We start from the raw sequence: 23859 nt of genomic DNA, 5'->3' as shown, positions 1-23859 counted from the left end.
AATGAACATTAAAAAGAACATTTCAGAATCCATTCACCAGGTCAGTATGATAACATTTTTAATGGGATTCAGAGGAAGTGACAAAATTGTAATGTGTTTGTAATATATCATTTTCCTTATAATATGCATAATTCTGTGTATCTTTCTGTGTATATATATTTATATATATATATATATATATATATATATACAGTTATTAAGCTGCACACCAATAGAAATAGAGGCTACCTGGGTGCCAGTGCGATATAGCAAAATGCAAAAGTGAAGAGGGATGACGGCACTCACAGGAAATTTCAATCTGGAGACATCAGATGAGGTGTAGAAAGTGAGCTTTTAATTTAGTCCAACTAAAGGACTAAATAAAAAGCTCACTTTCTACACCTCATCTGATGTCTCCAGTTTGAAATTCCCTGTGAGTGCCGTCATCCCTCTTTACTTTTATATATTATATATACATATTTGTACAAACAGTTGGGAATGTACAGTATATTTTCCTTTTATATATTACTGCAAATATTGTTAGCACTTCTCAAAATGCATACAATCAAGGAAAAGACACAATTATGAACACATAAGAATTTTGGATAAAGAAAAACTCACCAGCACACCCTGGCTCCTCCAAAAGAAAAAACTTTAGCCTGGTGCCCAGTATCAAGAGGGAACGGCACCCTCCAATCTCGAACAGCATAGAAACTGGCACAGCAAGGCAATTATAAGCAGGTAAAACCTGCACGATTATTTAGTGCAACACAGTAACGTCTGACGAAGGAGTTCACCCCGAAACGTTACTGTGTTGCACTAAATAAACATGCAGGTTTTACCTGCTTATAATTGCCTTGCTGTGCCATTATCTATGTTGTTCCACATCAGAATTTTGTAATTTCCAACACTTGTTGTCAAAATGACATCTGATCTGTGCGTGATTCTAGGCGCCATTCTGCTATGTCAAAGTGTGCAATGGAGAGCTATGGCCACCTTTCCCCTGCATCAGTAGGCACACTTATACTTGATTTAGAACAGAAGGTGGGATGGACGCGCTTGCACTGTAGGTAAATGAAGGAGCATTTTTAGATACAAGTACCTTTAACAGACTGATAACCCGAAGGGTTTATTTACCACCACATTCCCAATTACAGTTGTGCACAAATGGACACAGATGTTGAGTTTATTGACAAAGCATACCTTGCTCTTCCCTATAGTTGAACCAATATAATCTGAATGGGAAAAATTCGGATTGAAAAACAAACATTTTGCGGCTTTTTTGTATTATTTGCGATTTTCTCGTAGCCGTTACGATTTGCTCATATATTGTCGCGACTTTTTCGTATTGAGCGCTCGTAAACGGTGGGCAAACCTTTCAGACTTTGCATGATTTTGGAAGCCTCCCATAGGTCTCAATGGCACTCTACAGCTCCAACCCGGCCCAAGGAAAGCCTCCCATAGGGCTCAATGGCACTCTGCAGCTCCAACCTGGCCCAAGGAAAGTCTCCCATAGGGCTCAATGGCACTCTGCAGCTCCAACCTGGCCCAAGGAAAACCTCCCATAGGGCTCAATGGCACTCTGCAGCTCCAACCTGGCCCAAGGAAAGTCTCCCATAGGGCTCAATGGCACTCTGCAGCTCCAACCTGGCCCAAGGAAAACCTCCCATAGGGCTCAATGGCCATACCACCCTGAAAGCGCCCGATCTCGTCTGATCTCGGAAGCTAAGCAGGGACGGGCCTGGTTAGTACCTGGATGGGAGACCGCCTGGGAATACCAGGTGTTGTAGGCTAAAGAGGTGCCAAGAGACTGGCGGATTGCTAATGTGGTGCCGTTATTTAAAAAGGGATCCCGTTCTCAGCCTGAAAACTATAGGCCTGTTAGTCTGACATCAGTAGTAGGAAAACTTTTGGAAGGGGTAATAAGGGATAGGATACTTGAATACATTGCAGTTCACAATACTATTAGTTTGTGCCAGCATGGTTTTATGCGTAACAGATCTTGCCAGACTAATTTAGTTGCCTTTTATGAGGAGGTGAGCAGGAACCTTGATGCTGGAATGGCAGTTGATGTCATCTACTTGGACTTTGCTAAAGCGTTTGATACAGTACCTCACAGAAGGTTAATGATCAAATTAAGGAATATTGGCTTAGAACATAATATTTGTAATTGGATAGAGAACTGGCTGAAGGATAGAGTACAAAGAGTGGTTGTAAATGGAACATTTTCTAATTGGACCAGTGTGGTTAGTGGAGTACCGCAGGGGTCAGTCCTTGGGCCTTTGCTGTTTAACTTGTTTATTAATGACCTGGAGGTGGGCATAGACAGTATTGTTTCTATTTTTGCTGATGACACTAAATTGTGCAAAACTATAAGTTCCATGCAGGATGCTGCCGCTTTGCAGAGCGATTTGACAAAATTAGATAACTGGGCAGCAAACTGGAAAATGAGGTTCAATGTTGATAAGTGCAAAGTTATGCACTTTGGTAGAAATAATATAAACGCAAACTATCTACTGAATGGTAGTGTGTTGGGGGTTTCCTTAATGGAGAAGGATCTAGGGGTTTTTGTTGATAACAAGTTGTCTAATTCCAGGCAGTGTCATTCTGTGGCTACTAAAGCAAATAAAGTGCTGTCTTGTATAAAAAAGGGCATTGACTCAAGGGATGAGAACATAATTTTGCCCCTTTATAGGTCCCTGGTAAGGCCTCACCTTGAGTATGCAGTGCAGTTTTGGGCTCCAGTCCTTAAGAAGGATATTAATGAGCTGGAGAAAGTGCAGAGACGTGCAACTAAACTGGTAAAGGGGATGGAAGATTTAAGCTATGAGGTTAGACTGTCGAGGTTGGGGTTGTTTTCTCTGGAAAAGAGGCGCTTGCGAGGGGACATGATTACTCTGTACAAGTACATTAGAGGGGATTATAGGCAGTTGGGGGATGTTCTTTTTTCCCATAAAAACAATCAACGCACCAGAGGTCACCCCTTTAGATTAGAGGAAAGGAGTTTCCATTTGAAGCAGCGTAGGTGGTTTTTCACGGTGAGGGCAGTGAGGTTATGGAATGCCCTTCCTAGTGATGTGGTAATGGCAGATTCTGTTAATGCCTTTAAGAGGGGCCTGGATGAGTTCTTGATCAATCAGAATATCCAAGGCTATTGTGATACTAATATCTACAGTTAGTACTAGTGGTTGTATTTATAGTTTATGTATGTGAGTGTATAGATTGGTAGGTGTGGGTTAGGTGTGCTGGGTTTACTTGGATGGGTTGAACTTGATGGACACAGGTCTTTTTTCAACCCTATGTAACTATGTAACTAACTATGTAACCCGGCCCAAGGAAAGCCTCCCATAGGACTCAATGGCACTCTGCCGCTCCAACCCGGCCCAAGGAAAGTCTCCCATAGGGCTCAATGGCACTCTGCAGCTCCAACCTGGCCCAAGGAAAGTCTCCCATAGGGCTCAATGGCACTCTGCAGCTCCAACCCGGCCCAAGGAAAGTCTCCCATAGGGCTCAATGGCACTCTGCAGCTCCAACCCGGCCCAAGGAAAGTCTCCCATAGGGCTCAATGGCACTCTGCAGCTCCAACCCGGCCCAAGGAAAGTCTCCCATAGGGCTCAATGGCACTCTGCAGCTCCAACCCGGCCCAAGGAAAGTCTCCTATAGGAATAAATGGCACTCTGCAGCTCCAACCTGGCCCAAGGAAAGTCTCCCATAGGGCTCAATGGCACTCTGCAGCTCCAACCCGGCCCAAGGAAAGTCTCCCATAGGAATCAATGGCACTCTGCAGCTCCAACCCGGCCCAAGGAAAGTCTCCCATAGGAATCAATGGCACTCTGCAGCTCCAACCCGTCCCAAGGAAAGCCTCCCATAGGGCTCAATGGCACTCTGCAGCTCCAACCCGGCCCAAGGAAAACCTCCCATAGGGCTCAATGGCACTCTGCAGCTCCAACCTGGCCCAAGGAAAGTCACGATACTGAAGCTTGAATGAATCCGAAACTTTTGTACTCGGCGCGGAGGCTACGAAAAAGTCACAACAATTCACGCAAATCGTAATGGCTACGAAAAAGTTGCGGCAATTTACGAAAAAGTTGTAACGGCTACGAAAAAGTTGCAACAATTTACGAAAAAATGTCAAAATACCGATCATTAAAAAAAAAACGCATTCGGACGCCTTCGGAGCGTTCGTGGATTAGTAAATGTGCCCCTATGTCTATCGATGCAGAGGGACCCCTGAGCTGAGTCAATAGGTGCAATACACTTGCACATAAAGAATCCCAAGCAGCTGTCATTTTAATGCTGAGCTCCAGAAATGATGCCATCAGGACTGTAGCCATAATTATGCTGGAATGTTGCATTCTGGGTTAAAACATTGCAAATTGCTTTTAAAATTGCACTATGCACACTACGCTTGCCTTTGTAATTGACCCCTATAGTTTATGGTTCATTTTGCATGTGAAGCATATAGAAATAAGCCATCAAATGAAAATTCTGGCAGAAAAACCACTGTTGAGGGCAGCAGTAAATCTGGATCTTATCAATAGATTCCTTGTCTCTGTGCACCATTCACATAAGGGGCATTTGAGGTCATGCCTCATTGTTATCCAAACACTATACAGTCTCCTGATACAAAATGTTCATAGTTCTAAAGTCATGCCTGTATCACATGTTTGTAGACTTTGCATATCTGCAAAGTGTATGTTTACATTTTAGGGCTTGTATCAGTTCCATGCAAATACTTACTTACAATTGCTGCTCATACAGATTTTATTTTTAGATATTAGTTTTTCAATACTTTACATGTGTTTGCAGTCCATGCAAATAATACAGATTTTCCATAAGCTTTTAAATTCTGTTATTTGCATCACAGATGGCTTCTTCATTGCTCAGATATCATTTTAAACAAATGCAGGTTAAGGAAGTCAGAGACTATTTTTGTCAGTTACATACTACATGTTAGAAGATGCTAGAAGATACCATTGCTGATGGTTTAGGGCTCTTAGCACTTAGTCATTTTGCCTTACAATAATGTTTTAGTGTGAGTGTGAATTATGTGGATACTTTAATATAAGAATGAAGAAAACAGGACATTTAAAGAAATTGGGAAGTGTAAATAAGTGATGACTTTGATACTTGGCCTAATTTCTCACAGCTACAAGTACTGGAGCATTAAATGATAGAAAACTGCAGCCCTTAGGGCACATACACAGGGCACTGGCAGCAGTTCCCTTGACAGGTATAAGTTGTGCTGTATGAGAGCACAGATCACCCAGACCCTGTAAGTGATTCCTGCCTTTAGCCAGGGGATGGCCCTGCCCTGTATGCCTTAGTGTATAATAAAATATAAGTAACAAAATACTTGAAATAAATTATAACAATCATTTATTTGTGTGCAAAATGTGCTAATATTGTAAGCAGCAATCCAAAACATGAAAACCAACATATGGAAAAGATACAATCCAATTCACAATTTCTCCCAAATTGGCATTGTTACTGGAATACTGTCAAGAGAAAAACCTTTTTTTTTCAAAAGGCATCGGTTAATAGAGCTTCTCCAGCAGAATCCTGTATTGATATCTGTTTTTCAAAAACACAAATAGATTGTTTTTTTATATTTAATTTTGAAATTTCACATGGGGCTAGCCATATTCTTCATTTCCCAGGGTGGCACAACCATGTGACCTGTGCTCTGATGAACTTCAGTCACACTTTACTGCTGAGCTGCAATTTGGAGTGATAACATCCCCCCCGCCAGCAGCCGATCAGCAGAAAAATGGGAAGGGAGCAAGATAGCAGCTCCCAGTAGATATCAGAATAGCACTCAATAGTAAGAAATCCAAGTCTGTTTTGGGACTCCTTCAGTTCCATGGGAGTAGGAGAAACAATAGGTTACCTGAAGGCAGTTCTAATGTGTAGCACTGGCTCCTTCTGAAAGCTCAGACTCAGGCACAATGCACTGAGATGGCTGCTTACACACCTACCTTGCTATGTAAACAGTGTAATTTAGAAATAAAAAATACACCATAAAAATCATGACAGAATCTCTTTAAGCATACATTTAGGTTCATGCTGCATGTTGCAGACTTCTAAGGCTGGAAATGTTTGGTTCCTTCCTGAATTTGTTGTTGTAGCACTTTTTGATCCCAGACAACTTATAGGTTCCTAAGTGCCAATATTTTGCATATTTCTGCACTTGCTGGATCTCATTGCTCATCTCTTTGGAAGATATAAAATTGTTAATATCCTTCTTAAGCTTCTTAAGCATTAAATACTTGTCAGAAGCCAGAAAGTCCTACTACATCCCTATCTTGCATTCCAAGGTAAAGAGAAGAATACAACACTGAAATAGTTGGCTTTAGTGAAATGCGTGTCTGATGGATCAGGTGGGTTTGGGCCAATATCCATACATGATTTTTGGGAGGGTTCCGCCTCCAACAGCCTCTATTTATAGATGTGTGCCCTCTCCTCCCCACCCCCTTCATGATGTCAGTGATGGGGCGGGGCAGGTGTGGGTCTATAAATATAGACGGATTGCCAGGTTTGGAGTAGTTAGGGTCATGTAGATCACACATATTGAGTGGCCTTCTTATAGGCGAGTACTAATTGATGGGAAAAGTACAAGGAAAGCAAGACATTATTCTGTACCCCATTTATTATCAGCTGTGCCTTACAAGAAACAAAGCACTGGAATACATGATATTTGTTATTTTTAATCAGGTAAAAGAGAAGGTGTTCCTACCTCTATAGACAATAGGTACAATAGTAAGTATAGGGCCGGAGATGTGCTTACTAGGGTTCCCTGCATCCGCCTCTTCTAAATCTTACAACAGTTATGGAATATTAAATTACTTTATATTTATTTATAACGTGAGTTGATTGAGGAAGTATCTTACTGATCTTCAGGAGAAATATATCACCAAGCCATTTAATTAAATTAAAATATAATGCAGCCTTCAGTTTGTTGTTTAGGACAGAAATTATATTTAATATTTTAATGGCACCTCTGGGAGAAACAATTTATTGTTATGAATTCACAACAGTTGCCAAGGGGATACAGCATATCAAACTGCTAAATTTAGGTAAAATTGTAGTTCAGTTTCTGAACACAGCCACTTTGATTTAAAACTATGCTTAGAAACAGCGGCGTATACATGTGAGTAAGTGCTAAAGGCAGCCGCTTATGGACTTGACCTGATGGACTTAGAAGAGAGTAATCAGTCAACCTTATTATATATTATAGATGCTCCTAAGTCATTTAAAAGAATCTAAATAAATTGAGGGGCATTTAGTCCATCTGTCTCTTAATAATATGTTTATAATTTTTACACATGTAATGCAAATTCTGCACATATTATATGCACAGTGTAGTATTAGTATGAATAAATATCTCTGAACTAAAATAGTATAATATTAAAAACATCCAAGGGACAATAAAACTCAAGATGCAAAGTTTGCACCATTTTTGTAACCCAACAGGATTGAATAAGAAAGTAATATTGACTAGTTTTTAACATTAATTACATTATTCATTATTTTGGGGGTGATGGGGTATAATATAATAAGTGGCATTTGAATCCATACAAGGTCCAGCAAATGCTGCATTCTGATTGGTTGCTATGGGTTGCTAGACCTGGTGCAAACTAATTTTGACATTGAGATGAAGGATTCAGGGGTTCGGCAAAATCCAAAAAAGTGGATTTGCTACATCCCTATCCTGAAGCAGTCTGAAGTTTCAAGAAATACCTTTTGACCCTCTAGGAAGATTTATTGGTGAATAAGGAACCAATGAAAACATAGTATGGTTGCCTTATATATTTATACATAGTGGGGGCTAATTTATAAACACTGGACAAATTTGCACCTGGACAATAACCCATGGCAACCAATCAAACCCTTGTATTCATTGCTTAACCTGCAGCTGGCTAAAAAAAAAAGCCAAACACTGAATGGTTGCTATGGGATACTGCACATGGGCAAATTTGGCCAGTGTTTATAAATGAGCTCCAGTGATTCATTTAACTTTTAACCATCTCTTCTCCAATCTAAATAATCCCAATATAGCCAGCATTAATTAAACTAGATCCTCTTTATCATTTAAATGCTTATCTGTCCTTCTCTGGACTCTCTTAAGTTTATTTATATCTCTGGCTACTGGAGACCAAAACCTCACTGCATTTTCTAGATAGAGGCTTACTACTGCTTTGTAAAGGGCAAGAATTATCCTCTCCACCCCTGCTACTATTAAACATTTATTGATGTATGTGTATGCCTTTAACATCTAGTGATTTTGCGTTTAGAGATGGAGAGCCTGTTTTGTACTTTTCATTCACAATTCAATTTAAATAACTTTTTTCATTCTACTGTATCAAGCCGAGTGTCAGGCATGCAAATGCACAATGAGATGATGAATGTATGTAAGATAAAGACAGAACAGAATGAATGCATAATAGACACCTAATTATGATCACATGCTTTACAATCAAAACGCATTCATCCAAAATCATTGATGACCTTGCATACTTGTTTAAAATAAAGTGATTTTGCAAGTGATGATCATCATGTAATAAAGGGGAAAATCACAATACAGGGATTCCCAGATGAGACGGTAGAAGATAATCCAGACAGATATCCATCATTAAAAATCTTTACTGAATTAAAACTTATGTGTATACATTTTTTAATAAAATATACCATACAGGCCACTACATGTTTTTAGTTTAAATCCATATCCCATTTATATAATCACAATAGGGACAGTAAAATGTAGACCTATTGTGCATTTATTTGGTGAATACTCGTAGAGCAAAACAGTTTGCTTTTGATATTCTTGACAAATGAATCACAGGAGAAATATTAATAGATGATTTTGTGAAACATCTATATGAGGATATAATCCACATGAATTTATGGGGTCAACACAAAGGCTCCTTGATCATAATTGACCACAATTTTATTTTTTTTAATTGACCACAATCATGAAAAACTGGACACAGTCATTGCATAAAGTTACTGGTGTCCAAAGCACTCCTTACACTTCCCTATGGTTACACATAGAGCCAGTGCATCTGTATTTCTGTTCCAAATCACACACAAGTGTGCCTTCTGATGCTGGGGAACCCTGGAGATTTGTGGCCCACAAAGAATCTATGTGATAAATTCCCTGAAATTTCCTTTGCATTGGTGTCAGAAACTCCCCCATGAGCTTTTTAAGGCTGATAGGCGATGGAGTCAGTTAGTTGTTCATGATAGTATTTCCCACAATAAGATTCACTAGTGGAAAGACCTATTTATTGCTTTGGCTTTCCAAAGTCACATGAAGTTGCCTGCAGGAGGAAACTTTTCGCAACTTCAGAAAGCCAAAGCGATCCAAAGGCCTTTACACTGGCAAGCTGGTGGAAAGGCGTTTTGGAAGGGTTAGTTGCCCTTGGTACAAAAGATTTGTCACAGGCGACTAACTCACTCCATGGGCCATCAGCCTGAGAACAATGACTTTCATACAGTGAGAGGGTAGTGACACCATAAATATATTAAAAACAGATTGAGGGGCATTGGTAACTTTAGACCCAAATACATCAAATACAGTGAGCAGCAGTAAGCAGTTAATTTTGTTACCCGAAGCCTGGAGAAGGTTTCAACCATTATATACAGTAGATAAAAATTAAGTCCACAAATCGTTTGCATTGTTATAAATGCTCTTGTGGCCCTAATGGTAGATATGAGAATGTAACCCAAACAGAAGAAATATGAGGCAGCCAAGTCCCACCCGACTTGAGAAATTACATTGAGATGGCAGCCTACACCCCAATATTACAACTGAAAAATACATTTTTTTATTTAAGGATAAAATGGTAGAATGAATTATTTCCAATGTAAATGGTGTAATTTAGTAATAAATACTACACCATGAAAATCATGACAGAACCCCTTTAAGGAAAAAGTATGGAAAGATCTGGAAAACCCAGGTCCCAGGCATTCCAGATAATATATCCTACACCTGAATGGGGGAATATAATAAAAGTTGTAAACAGAAAAAACTGCGCACAAGTAAGATGAAAAATTATTATTTCGCAATGTAATATTTTTCATTAGACTGTTATTGCATTGCAAATTTGAATTGTGTAGATGTTTAAGAAATTTAAGATTTTTAGCATAAAAATAACAACTTTATCATTAAAAAGTATTATTATATATTCTCTATATTTTTACATATACTGTTGCATGAGAGGCAAAGGGTTCATAAAAGGTACATTCGAGCAAAGGCAAAATTGTTCTTAATTTGAATATCTATTCTATATATATATATATATTTGCAATATATGCAAACATTTTTCCTTTTAGTAACCTATATTACATTCCCCCATATCAGTTTATTCCATTTATAAATTTATAAACTGTCCAACTGGCCAATTTATTGTAAAAATAATGGAATCTGCATGGGAACAGGTTTTACTAACTAAGGCCAGGGACCTAAAAGCTGTTTAAAAGTGTATAAATACACTAGTAATGTAAACATTCTCAAAATGATTGCACATTGTCTTATAAATGCATTGTCTATAACATGGATCCCCAACCTTTCTTACTTGTGAGCCACAGTCAAATGTAAAAAGACTTGGGGAGCAACACAAGCACCATAGAAGTTCATGGAGGAGCCAAATAAGGGCTGTGATTGGCTATTAGGGGCCTCTATGCACACTATCAGCTTACAGGGGGCTTTATTTGGTAGTAAATCTTGTTTTTATTCAACCAAAACTTGTCCCCAAGTCAGGAATTCAAAAATAACTCCCTGGTTTGGGGGCACTGAGAGCAACATCCAAGGGGTTGGTGAGCAACATGTTGTCCCCTGAGCCACTGGTTGGGGATCACTGCTCTATAACATACTATATCTATGTTTACAGTGAGCTTCCTATTACAGTAAATTACAAAACTGAGAGATGCAAAATACTTGCTGTGTGCAACATTTTTTTTAACAGGCGTTTAAATACGTACACAATGTCCTTGAAAAGAGAAACAAAACAGATTGTGCTTCAGAATCACAGTAGGTCAGTCACATTGACCTTCCAGCCTGAACAGAAATAGCAACATTTTTTAGTTTTAAGAATGAATGAGCCATGCTTGTTTATCCTAAGCCCAGCAAAGGGGATACATGTTAGACTACTCCAAATATTTTCACACGTATATAAGGAAAGTATTGTATTTTATTATTGAACTAGTTCTGAAATCACTGTTGGTAGAAAGTATTTTCTTTTGATAACTGGCTTGACTTTGCCTAGGACAACTCCCATTGACTTTTACAGAAACTCGCGAGTTTTTAGATGGGAGGTTTTATATTTGAGTTTTTGAACTAAAGAATGAATTACCCAAAAAATGAATACAGCTAGAAATACCATATTTTACATACTGAACTTATTGAACCAGCCTAAATGTTCAGCATCTCTATTGTAGTAATGATCCAGTAATTTAAAGTTGTCACAGGGAGTCATCACACTAGAATCTGTTAGAAGTGTCAGTGACACTCGCATGCTCAGTGTGCTCTGAGCAGCTGCTATGAAGTTTAATTTTTGGGTCGTAGCAAATTATCGATATCAAATGAAGTTTGTCTGTCATAAAGACTGATGCTACAGGGCTGATTATTACATTCTCATGCTAATTTCACTGGTTTCAGAGCTGACATGCACTAATAATCTGTATTATTTATTAATCAGCCCTATATTGTGACATTTATATTGTGTTTATACAGTATATTGTGCATCGGTCCCTAAGCTCACAGAGCATGTGCAGTGAAACAGCAGAAAAGAATATGGGGAGCTTCTGGGGGCATCTTTGGGGGCACAGATTTTCCCTGCTAAAGGGCTGTGGTTGCCTTGGGCTGATGTAGAAGGCCAAAACACAATGTACAACATGTCTAGCCTACTGTACTTCTTTAGTTAAACTTTAGTTCTTCCTTAGTGCCAGTTTTATAAGGGACATGCAATAATTTAGCAATCCAAGATTAAAGAAAAACTTACAATCTAAAATATGGATGTGAAAAACATCCCATGAGTATTAGTCATGACTGAAATAATAAAACTTGGGATGGCATTGTATTTTAAGACTACTTCAAATGGGGCAGATTTATTAACATTCAAATCGGACTTGAATTCAGAAAACTAGAATTTAAAAAAATATGATATGGATTTGTGATAAAATTCTGCTTTTAGCTATCAGTGAATTATTCACAGAACCACAGCAAAATGTTCCCATTAAATTGTGCCCCGAGAAAAAAATGCCTATTGACTTTAAACACAGCAAAAACCAGCTATTTACTTCAATGGAGGACATTAATCAACACTGGGAAAATTTGCCCATGGGCAGTAATCTATGGCAACCAAGCAAATTGTTGCATTCATTGTTCTACCTGCATCTAGGTGAGAAATGCCAGTCACTGATTGGTTGCTATAGGTAAAGGTCGCATACACGGGCCGATTCTAGCTGCCGATATCGGTTCCTTAGACGATTTGGCAGCTTATTGGCCCGTGTAGGGGCACTACCGACGGGCCTGCCCGACTGATATCTGGCCTGAAATCGGGCAGATATCGATCTGGCAGGTTTGAAAATTTAGTCGGATAGGGGACCGCATCCGCTCGTTGATGCAGTCCCCTATCCGACTTTGCCTATACCCATCGTTCTAATTCAATTGTTTGGCCCCAGGGCCAAACAACCAAATTAGCCTGGATTCGCCCGATATTGCCCACCCGTAGGTGGGGGATATCAGGAGAAGATTTGCTCGCTTGGCGACATCGTCAGGCGAGTGGATCTGAAGGTGTATGGCCACCTTTACTGTCCATGGGTGAATTTGCCCAGTGTTGATAAATGTGCCTCAAGAGTTTTGTGTAGAAAAAAAATGCTTATTGACTTTAATGCATTTTGTGGGGAAAAAAAAAAAAGCTGTGAAAAACTCCCCATGACAGATTCGCTCATCACTAATCAGCATCTAAAATCTGCCAAGTTGATGTAGAAATCAATACAAGTTGTATTGCATTTAGAATTTAGACTCATTGAAAATTTGTAGAATGTAATAGGATTTCAAAGTGTTTGAATTTTTTCCCATTTATTCAACTTTTTGAAAATCAAGCTTTATTAATAAATACAAAATAATTTTAGCATTTTTTGGATTTAGAAAAAAACCCTGAAATTTCAATTTTGTTTGTTTACAAGTTTGTAGGGGTTTGGATCGAACATTTACATATTCAGGATGCATTAAAGTTACTTTAACAAATATTTGTGGGCACCTAAAATAACCTTAGGTATTACAATGGAGATCTCATGATTGCACTACTGAGACATGGAACAGCCCTTAATGGGTCTAAATAGCAAACAATCCCTTTGTTTTTATGTTTTATATATGCATGCCTGAATGTAGGGAGAGAATAAAATAGAAAGCAGATCTGACCCAGTTAATTTAATATTCAGGAGAATGTTTTAATAAGGGTCCCCTCTGAACTCTATGCACCTGTACCCCTGCATTTTATTCCTATTATTTGTACCTGGGATGAGTAAAAAGCTTCTCTCCGGTATAAGGGTGATTGTATCATGAACCAGTTCTCTTATAAGTAGCACTAGAGATGGCTTTTTACTTAAATTGGAGATCAAGTCTTTCTTATAATAATATAAATGTTAATATATGTTTTTATAAATACACAATATAACTGTTCTATGAGTTGGGCTTTCAGTTTAACATCACATTCAGTACAACATATTTTTTTTCCTTCTCAGCTGCATTACAAATCCAGGGTGTTAAATAACATGTCTGGGCTTTTATGTGTTATTTATTAGAGATTAAATGCAAAATAAGTAATGACAGTGAACAAAATTAAATCAGGATATGAATGAATACTGTTTAGAGTGGATATAGGAAAAAAACAACTGTTAATGCCTAAATTCATCTGTTGTTAATAAATAATTTCTTATAAGACACACTCCAAAATGTTTTTGTTAGTTACATGACCTCTTAAGCACTCACGAACCCAAGGAATATATATTTATGTATTTTTAATCTTTTGCATGGGATAATTAATTGTGACTTCTAATAACAAGAAAAATACATTTTAACAAGCAGCACTAGTGGTCTGATTATATTATAATCTGAAATCCTAATTATCACCTTCTTATAAAGAACAAGGAAATGCTGTAGAAGCAAATTAATGTGTCCTATCAGCTGGGCAGTTTGTTAGATTTCTAAATGATCCTTTTTGCAAACCAAACTGGAATAAGCTTCAGTTATAAAAAACTAGAAATAATCAAATCATTGATTTTCCATATAAGATATTGAATTGCATTATATTCTTTAAGAGTGGGGTATGCAATAATGAAAAAACAATGTTTTTCAAAAAATTCCTTATACACATAATGTACATTGCAATGGAATATTATGTACAACAACAATCATCAAACTATATTATTCCATCTGGTAGGAGTATATGACACCAAAGCAAAGCCCCCAATGTGCCCACCCACAAGCACTTTGCTCTCAAGGTTGAAATATTGGCTAGATTCAATATGAAGAGAAAAGCTTACCTTCAAATTAATTTTGAGATTTTCCAATATAGCCAAATGTAATTCATTAAGAAAAACATATACCACTCTTTATCATATAGAAACTCCATTGAAGTTTGTGGGAAAAAAATTGTGACTGAATTAGGAGAAAATTTTTTACTCATGTTCATCAGTTTTGATGTAATAAACCATTAAATAAAGTTTTGCTACCGAATGGCTTTCTCTAAATATTACAAGCAGTTTCTTACATAATGAGCCAGATTTAATTTCACGAGAAGACGCTATTTAATGGTTTATCACATGAAAACTTATGTATGAAAAAAAGAAAACTTTTCTCTTAATTCAGGAGAAAATTAGACTCCAGGAGAGTTTTCACATGATAAACAGTGGGATACGTTTTTCTCATTGAATTTCATTTGGCTGTATGGGAAAATCTAGAATGTAATTAGGTGGGAGGTTTACATTCACCCAATCTTCTAATAAGTATAGTAATGTGATTTTCTGCCACCCCCCCAAAAAAAAAAACTGTCAAGAATCAGATAACCTAAATCAAGCCTGTCCATTGAAGGCCAACCAACTATTTATGGTTCTTTCAATAGAAATGTATGGCTCACATTCAGGCCAACTGCATATGGTATAGAAACTAAGCAGCTAACACATGGAAAAAGGTACAATCTATAAAATTAATATCAGCTCATATAATTTTTGGGAAAAAATAGAATTACATTATTGCATAATTTCTGATACACTATATAGTCAAACAGTAAGGATGTTTCTGTATCATGTTATGAGCTTGATATCTGTCTACAATCATTTCTGAGACTGATTGACATTTCAAAAAAAAAATTGGGAAAGCCCATCTGGTGGGCCAGATTTTAGCAAAAGCGTAGACCTGAAGCAATGAAATAAAGTGTTGGCTAAGGTTTAATTTCCTCAGTTAAACTATTCACCTTTTCAAACATCTTCAAGGTTGTTGATCTTTATATTATTAGTAATTGTTGGATGACAATAACTGTAGTAGCTGTGAGTTTTCTTGGCATTTCAAATTATATTGTTTTTGCTGAAGTTTTGACATTTTGTTGTTTTGAGCTGACAGTTTTTTTTTTATTTTTGCTTTTGTATTTGTAAACTTCAGGTAAGTTTGATTGAGAGACCCTGTATACAGAGGTTATTAACCAATTGTTTTAGCTATTTGTGATGTTAATATGAAAAGTGGATCCCGTTTAATATTTGTTAAATCTTTCTCTTCTAAACATTTGTATATGATAAATGTATGTTTATAGAGATGGAAAATTCACATTTATATCATATCTAGTGTGTTGATCTAGTACACTGAATAACAGTTGGGTATGCCATGAATTTGCTATGTTTAAACTAGGGATGCACCTAATCCAGGATTCGGTTTGGGATTCAGCCAAGATTCTACCTTTTTTGGCAGGATTCGGATTCGCTGAATCCACAACAAATTCAGGGGTTCGGCCATATCCAAAAAAGATTCTGTGCATCCTTAGTTTAAACTACTAACATAATGAAACTGAAACAACAACAATACTTGTTGGTCAGTTCTGCTCACCGGCCTGACAATCGGGGGATAAAACAGAAGAAAAAGAGTAAAGTCTTCTAGTGTTGCTTTGCTTAAAAAGAAGCAGAGAAGAGTCATCTACTAAACTGAGAACTAGAGAATTAATGTCAGTTGCAATAACTCTCGTAAAAATAGTGCTGTGTAGTTTTCTGTAATTAATGTCATCTAGATATTTTAAACTTTATATATGAAAAGTTGCGAATTCTTGAACGTATAGAAATCAAAGGGCTAAGAGAGCAAAGTGATTTTAGACTACTGATTCTTTTTCATCTGAAACTGAGTCAAAATATTATGGCAAAAAGATTAAAGACCCATGTGTACAAAATTATATATTATATTTTTTCATATAGAAATAAGATTTTTCCAACGAAAATATAATTAATAAACACTGGACATTGCATTTAGGCAAACCATTTATAATTTGAAATGTCGCTTTGTATAGTTCAAACAAGTTGAGTCTATAAATGAAAACTAATATCATCTTAAAGAAATACCGGTGCCAGAAATGACACCTTTTTCACATCTATCATAACATTTTCTTTGCTTGTTATTTATAATTTTGCCATAAAAGTATTAGCCCAATGCTTTTACATTACCTACATTATCTGATCCCCTATTTCCTCTATGAGGGGGCTGCCATATTTGAGCAGCAGGAGCCTGTTAGCATTAGAAGTAGGGTTGCCACCTGTCCGTTTTTTTTGTTAGGGCTGCTTGGGTCAAAACCTTCAGCACGGTTTCCCTAATTATGAAAACCGACAGGACTCCTGCCAATTGCTATGTCATAACCCTGCCCCATGATGTCACAACCCCGCCTCCTCCACACCACACACCATCACCGCCCGCCCCATGATGTCACCTCCGCCCCCTGCCCAGCTTTCTTAGCCGGCGGAGATGGCAACCCTAACTAGAAGATATAACTGACTGGCTGAAAAGGGACAGCCAGGTTGGCAAAACAGTCAGGTTTAGGAACTTCAAGTACCAATTACTTACAAAAGCAGCCCTATCAGCGAACAATAATCAACATGACCTATAGGGAACTTTTAAATGTACATTCATATTTTGAAGATTTTTTTTTAGTGTCAGTATCACTTTAATATTGATTTTGAAATATTAACAAAATGCCCATATGCTACTTAGAATATTACCTTCCTTCAGATATTCCAAATGGCTAAACTGTCTCCTAGTCCCTGGGTTCAAATTTACTAATTACAACTTTATTTTGCCCTTTTTTCCTTCAAACTATTTTGCTTTTGAAATGTATTCCCTTTCTGATTTTAGCATACTGTTCTACTACCGATTACTGGAAATCACAACTGAATAAACTACAAACAAAGCAGAATTCAAGGTATTGCTTTGCAGATGCAAAATGAATCTCAATCACAGCAGTGCACTGACAAGTATAATCAGAAGGCAAATCAAGCACACATTAAATTTTACTTGTTTTGCATTTGTTCTCAAACGAAAAGCTTGACAAGCAACCTCTGCACTGAATATACACACAGTAGATTAAATCAATAAATAAACTTGAAAACATGCCTTTTAGGTCTGAAAGTAAAAGGCACATTTTCAGCTGCTTAAAATCTTTCTCGCTAATGAAAAGGAGTCTGCTTTGTTTGTCTAATTGATAAACATATAAAAAGACATAAATGAATAGGCTTTTTATCTGTCTAGAATTGACTTTTCAGGGGATTTAACTTTAAAAGAATATTTCATATGAGCCAATAATATTCTGACCTATCAATAGTTTGATTTGCTTTTAATTCTAACAGATGCAATCTGGAGCAAATCATTTATAAGGCCTGAAAACAAACACACAACATTGGCATCCCTTTTTTAACATATTGTTTATTTGAAGTTAAAGATGAACTAAACCCTAAAAATGCATATGGTTTGAAATGCCATATTATATATACTGAACTAATTGAACCAGCCTAAAGGTTCAGCATCTCTATAGCAGTAATGATCCAGTACTTCAAGGTTGTCAAAGGGCTCACCATACTGGAAATTGGTAGAAGTGTCAGTGACACTGCACATGCTCAGTGCACTCTGGGCAGCTGTTGAGAAGCTAAGTTTAGGGGTCGTTGCAAATCATCAAGCAGAAAACAAGGTTTGTCATAGAGGACGATGCTAACTGGTTTTTAGAGCTCCTTTAAGGATGGATGCATTTTGAAGCATATTTTATAAAAATTATAAACTAAAGATTATTATAAACCCCTAAACATACTTTTTTTTGAAGAATTTAAGTTTGAGTAACAGAAGGCTTCTTGTCTGGCACAAAGGTATCTTCAAAACTCCCAGAAATCATGGCAGGATGCTGCTACTTGCATAGCATTAAATGCAATGGATCACGTTGACTGATATTAGGTAAAATACATTTTTATTGGCTGAAATATAACTAAAATAAATCTGCAAGGAAAAAATATAGTTTTTAATAGTTTATAATGAATAACTGGAATTAGAAGAACAGTTAACAAAATATAGGTCTGCAGCAAACTAGAGTTCATTTACAAGTGCCCAGCCCTCTTCTGAATACTGCAGGGATCACAGCTAATTAATGAGCCCATAATTACCACCAACCAATAGAGTGGAGTTTTTTTTTTTTTCCAGGTAATTGACTCTGAGTTTGTTGAGCCCCACTCAGGTGAATGACTCAGCAACCCTCTTGCTCATCTCTATTAATAGCTTATTATTATATGTGTCACTAACACATTTGTTATTTTCTTCCATAGAACAGATATTTATGCACTTGCTTTATACGACAGTCATTCATCTTTTTGTTGCAGGTTTCATATGATTATGAGCTCAGCCCATGTTTTAAAACATAGCCAGACTGATATAAAATCTACATGACTTCAGATGCATAAAAGTCCACTCGAGATTAATGTAATTTTGTGAAATTTAAATTGAATGTTCCCGTAATTTATTACTGCATTCAACAAATAGTATCATCTGCATATTGTAATTTTCCTGAAATCCACAGTAACTACCACTTACCCAGCAAATGCATTTGTGGCAGTTTGGGACTACAGACAAGGCAAGTGCCTCTGAGTCTCATAAACACCATAAAAAACATACAGGCATAGAATCTATTATCCGGAATGCTCTGGACCTGGGGGTTTTCTGGATAAGGGATCTTTCCATAATTTGAATCATCATACTTGTCTACTAAAAAATCATTTAAGCATTAAATAAACCCAATATGTTTGTTTTGCCTCCAATTAGGGATGCAGGAATCCAGCTTTTCGGTTTGGCAAAACCCCTGAATCCATTGTAAGGGATTTGGCAAATACCGAACTGAATCCAAATCCTGATTAAGATCTGGAAGGGTTTGCTCACAGCAAAAAATGTTCCACTTCCATGTTAACATGACAAAAAGTCATGTGATTTTTAGGATTCAGATTCAGTTTGACCAGGACCATGGAATCCTGCCGAAAAAGGCCTAATCCTGGCCGAATACGGAACCGAATCATGGATTTGGGAATCCCTACTTCCAATAAGGACTAATGATTTCATAGTTATCTTAGTTAGAATCAAGTACAAGGTACTGTTTTATTATTATAGATAAAAAGGATATATATTTTAAAATTTTAAATTATTTGATCAAAATTGAGCCTATGGGAGATGGCCTTCCTGTAATACTGAACTTCCTGGATAACGGGTTTCCAGATATCGGATCTCATACCTGTTGTTATAAATGCCAAAGGTGTTCTAATCAGATCGATGCCCAGAATGTATAGGATTACCAAAGTATGTAAAGACCCTAAAATTAATAACTAGCATGCAAATTTAATACACTACATGCTTACATGTGTCATAAGAGCTTATAACAGTAAGTTGAAAACCATATATTTTTCAAAAGTTTACAATTTGTTAAACTGAAACTGGATAAATATGTCTTTCTACTTTATAGAAGAAGGAAAGGTAAAAACTGAGTAAGCTTTATCATAAAGGTCTATGTAAATACACTAATAAACACTCACAGTAAAGAAGCTCTGAGTACTCTGTGAAAAGAAACACTACAATTCTTTCCTTCTGTTCTGTACACACGTTGTTCTGTGCCAAACTTCCTTCTGTAAGCAAAAACCTTTAGGGAATGGCACAAGCATACAAGGCTTCCTCCCCTCTCATCAAGCCCTTTTTTCCCCTCCCCCCTCCCTCCTGTTCTTAAGGCAGTGTTCCCCAACCAGTGGTTCGTGAGCAACATGTTGCTCACCAACACCTTGGGTGTTGCTTCCAGTGGCCTCAGAGTAGGTGCTTATTTTTGAACTGCATGGAGGCAAGTTTTGATTGTTTTGATAGCTGTAAAGCTAAACAGAGCCTTCTATAGGCTGCCAGTCCACATATAGGCTTCCCTAAGGGGCATATTTATTATGCTGTGTAAAACGAATTTGCTGAAAAAATGGCGTAAAAAAACTGTCTAAAATAAACAGAGAAGATCACCTTCCGAACGGTAGATTTTACGCCGTTACTTTGCGTAAGTTCCAGCAGAAGAAAAACCATGTAAGAAAAATTACCCTGATTTTAAGCCATTTTTTACACAGCGAAGACTGGCGATGTGTGGCGAATTTTCACGCTGTTTTTTACACAGTATAATATATATGCCCCTAAGACTTAAGGGCTGTAGGTGCAAATCTCCAGGGATCAAAGTAAAAGTTAAAAATCCATGGTGATCTGGGCCTTTTGTTTTGTGCACTTTGCCCACTCACTCAACTACAACCATACCCCCCAAGTTGCAGTTGAGCTCTGTAATATTCTCATTAGACTGGCTGATGTGTTAACCATTGTCTTTGCACATAAAAAATCCACTTGGTAGGGTATTCATCAAATCATTATTACTAAAAGCATCTCAAAAGGTTTTTGGTTCACCCTCTGATTAATGCCACGTGGTACTGGTAGAGTTAATCACTGTGGCTGAACATATGACTGACTTCTATGCATCTGCAGTGTAACTGTCCACCTCCCAAAGCTGTTATTGAATTAATAACTATTCTAAAACAGCGGCTATGGGACTTATATTCTAATCAGCTCTCAACCATAATTCGTGCTTTTGACCGTGCTGCTTGCATGTATATTAATTGTACCAATGATACCGTTATCAAAGTGTTTCATTGTTCTTTATGTCTTGCAACTTATAGCAAAGTTTAACTAACTAGGTTATTATCGAGCTCGTCTATTGTTTTTCTTACAGTTCAGAAAAAAAATGCAAAACTTCTGTGTCACAGCCAGAGATTCTGTCTCTGTTGCCCCATTTTCTTAATAACATTATCAGTCAAATATAATATTTTCTTTGACAGGGAACTAATTTGTAATAAACATTGACATGGGAACCCCACAGAGCAACCACTGTGATTTGAACTTCAGCATGACAACATTGTGTGACTATTTCCAGACTGAAATGATGTCTGTCCTTTTGAAAGCATAGAAGGAGACATTTGTAAAGCCTTTGGAACACTACATGATTAAGACTATCATTTTTATTCATACATACTTAATATATCATATCCTCTATTTGAAAAAAAAATTGCCAAATGAAATTGAGCTTTTGTCAGTTATTAAAGCGAATTCTCATTCCATCTATAGAATGTAAAACTACACAATAAAAACACCCATTGTTAGTAATGTTTTATTTCATTCCCCTATATATAATCAAAACCTTCGGTAATTTTTTTTTTCATGGCATCCTTTGATCACATGCATACAAAAAAAAAAACAGTTTTTAATTTATAATATGTTGTATATGTCAGTAGCCTTTGGCATAATTATGATATAAGGTATCAATTAATGTTCAAGAAGTAAGGGATCATTATTAATTGAAGGGCAGGGTGAAAAGTAAAAACAAAAGACACAGTTCACCATGATTTTATATTTTAAGTTTTGCCCTTTAAAAAATTGCCCTAGGTGTCTGCGCTCTATTTTCACCACCCCCATGAATACAGTACTGCCAGTGTTCAGCATCACTGTATTCATGAAGGGTAAGTGGAGGTTAGCAAGTAATGACGGACTCAGTGGCAAGAAGTAAGGATAGGGCTGCCTTTATACTTCTGGATTCTGATCTAGCAGGATCTCAGACACAATTACTTTTAGAATGAGGACTAAGGGTCACGATTGTTCACCCCTCATGCTAAAGATCTTTATAAATAATTCCAATGCATTTTTATTAAGTGCTTATATACAGGGGTGTATTGGTTAATGCTACTGGTTAATGCAAGACAAAGTACGGAGCAAGGTGTAAAATGCCTTGCTGCATCCTGTTCTTTTGTAAATGAAACCTAATGGGAGTTATTGAAAATAATTATTGCTCTAATACAATAAAAATATAATCTAAAATGTATGTACAGATTTATAAAAAGATACCCATGTTTTTTTGTGCTTACAAGGACACCATGATAAAGACTGCAAAAATTCTCTAACATTAAATTGCACTTTAACCCTTAAACATGCAAGTCTCATATTCTAATGTATGATTCTGTACTAATTGTTTTCATCTAGAACTACAGCAATTGTAAATGATCCCCCATAAAGAGGAAGATGCACCCACAAAGCATTGCAGTTCCTGCAGAGAAACACACACTGACACACACACACACATTGGCCCATCATCACATGAAGTCATATTTAAGTTTCAGCCTAATAAAGAAATATAACAGATGTCATTAAGATGTATAAAACCAGATGTGCAGAGAAAGGTATTTGGTGAACAAAGTGAGCTCACATTTTACTCTCCATTTCTGGTAAAGTAAAGGCAGTATAAACATCATATATAAACAGGCTTTATTATTAATCTCCTTAAATCAACCACTGTAATAATCAGTTAAAAAAACTGCCACATCTGTTGCTATTTGGTATAAAAGGAAATATTTGATTTCTCAAGAAGATCTGTTGGAACAATTCCTTACTTTGCGTTACAGCAGAAATGATTGTGGTTCCTTCTCCCAAATCTATTTAATGAGCCCCGCACGTCTCATTAGGATTTCTCAATACCTTTCCTGACATGTTTCATAGAACGGGGCTAACCCATAATTTATGTTATCTTATGAGATTTAAATACCTAGCAAATTGAAAAAGGAAATATTTGCAATATTTATTGTGTCATCTTTAGCTGATATGAGACTTCGAATAATGAAATATTAAATAGGCTTCAACAAAAGCAAAAACAAACAACTCTGTCCCTTTTATTAATTGATTATATAGATGTTTTGCTTTTCAGACCTATTTGTTGATTCGGTTTGCTAGGCTTATCTCATAGACACTTGCACTTATTCTACAGAGTGAAAGGGGAATACAAGCTCAGAAATTAAGAAAAGAGCAGGGCTGTTACTATACCAGCTACAATTGCTTTTAATACTGGTAGTAGTGAAATTATATCATACTGGTAGTAATTATATCTCTGTGCGAGGAATAACAAATTGATATTAGTCATGTGCGGTTACAAAAATATTGCTATAAAAGGTATCATGACTATACTGACATTTACTTATGTAACACTTGTTTGGCTGTATTAAGGGGTATATACCAGGCTAGTTGGACATTAGAGCATGTGTTACATGCAACCCCCTTTCACAGGATGGGTCTCCTCTATATGGGAGCTGTGTCTAGGCTATATGGTGTAGTAGAACTACAACTCACACTGGTGTTGTGCAGTAAAAGGAATAGGACGCCAGGAGCTCTTGCAGATTAACTAGATGAAGCTTTATTGTCCAAGACAATGTTGTATCAATGCAGGGATCAGCAAATACTCACACAGAGTTGAGGTAGACCAGCATACAGAA

At 37.0% G+C, this 23859-nt stretch overlaps 1 protein-coding gene and 1 non-coding gene across 3 annotated transcripts in view; both read left to right on the top strand.

Annotated features, from left to right (window-relative positions):
- Positions 1-23859, top strand: part of dgkb (diacylglycerol kinase beta) — a 271623-nt gene that overhangs the window by 140422 nt on the left and 107342 nt on the right.
- Positions 1654-1772, top strand: LOC116411802. The gene has a single exon (XR_004223368.1). It is a non-coding gene; the product is annotated as a 5S ribosomal RNA (ribosomal RNA).

Source organism: Xenopus tropicalis, chromosome 6 (assembly GCF_000004195.4).
Source record: "Xenopus tropicalis strain Nigerian chromosome 6, UCB_Xtro_10.0, whole genome shotgun sequence".
NCBI classification, from domain to species: domain Eukaryota; kingdom Metazoa; phylum Chordata; class Amphibia; order Anura; family Pipidae; genus Xenopus; species Xenopus tropicalis.
The sequence above is the reverse complement of the archived record's forward strand: the minus strand, read 5'-3'. Positions and strand labels throughout refer to the sequence as shown.